General features: G+C 46.5%; 1 non-coding gene across 1 annotated transcript; it reads right to left on the bottom strand.

Moving 5' to 3' along the window:
• Positions 1–365: 365 nt before the first annotated feature.
• Positions 366–451, bottom strand: TRNAQ-UUG (transfer RNA glutamine (anticodon UUG)). The gene has a single exon. It is a non-coding gene; the product is annotated as a tRNA-Gln (tRNA).
• Between the last annotated feature and the right edge of the window lie 503 nt (positions 452–954).

A 954-nucleotide genomic window follows, 5' to 3' on the forward strand; every position in this document is an offset into this window, starting at 1 on the left:
TGTAAGTGCCATCAACCGGTTTTCCCTAAGTGACCATAAAATCAACTCCCCCTTCTCCAGTTCCACTGTCTTGGTTTAAACAGTCATCTTTCTTCTGCTGGATTATTTAAGTAACTTTCTAACCGGTCTTCCTGACTTGATCATTCCCCTCATTAATAGTCCACTGCCTGATTAATCTTTCTAAGATGCAAAGAAGTTAACAACCCCGGGCATTAAGCCTACCAACAACCCATCATGACTTTTTTTTTTTTAATGTTTATTTATTTTCTGAGAGAGAGAGAGACAGAGCACAAGCAGGGGAGGGGCAGAGAGGGAGGGAGACACAGAATCCGAAGGAGGCTCCAGGCTCCGAGCTGTCAGCACAGAGCCCGACGTGGGGCTCGAACCCACAAACCGTGAGATCATGACCTGAGCCAAAGTCTGGCGCTTTAACCAACTGAGCCACCCAGGCGCCCCAACCCTTCATGACTTTTAAGATCATTTCTGAGGGTAAGATTTTTCAGTATCTGGTCACATCCCATTTGACCAGTCTTGACACGTTGACCAGCACGTTGAGAAGATTCCATTGGTAATGCTTCTCTTTTGTATGGCTAGCACTGTGCTACAGGTGCTGTGTAGCATGCATAAACATCATAGGTCAATAGTGTGGCTGCCAGAACCTAAAGAGAAAAAAAGATCCAATAGGAAAGATAAACATGGGGGTGCCTGGGTGGCTCAATCGGTTACACGCCTAACCCTTGATCTCGACTCAGGTCATGATCTCGTGGTTTGCGGGCTCCAGCCCCGCATTGGACCTGGCTGCTGACAGCGCAGAGACTGCTTGGGGTTTCTGGTCTCTCTGCCCCTCCCCCACTTGCCCTCTCTCTGTCTCTCTCAAAAATAAATAAGTAAACTTAAAAAAAAGAGAAAAGGTAAACCTGCATGTCGTTATTGCTGTATTGGTTGAGATGAAAT

Source organism: Neofelis nebulosa, chromosome 11 (assembly GCF_028018385.1).
Source record: "Neofelis nebulosa isolate mNeoNeb1 chromosome 11, mNeoNeb1.pri, whole genome shotgun sequence".
NCBI classification, from domain to species: Eukaryota; Metazoa; Chordata; class Mammalia; order Carnivora; family Felidae; genus Neofelis; species Neofelis nebulosa.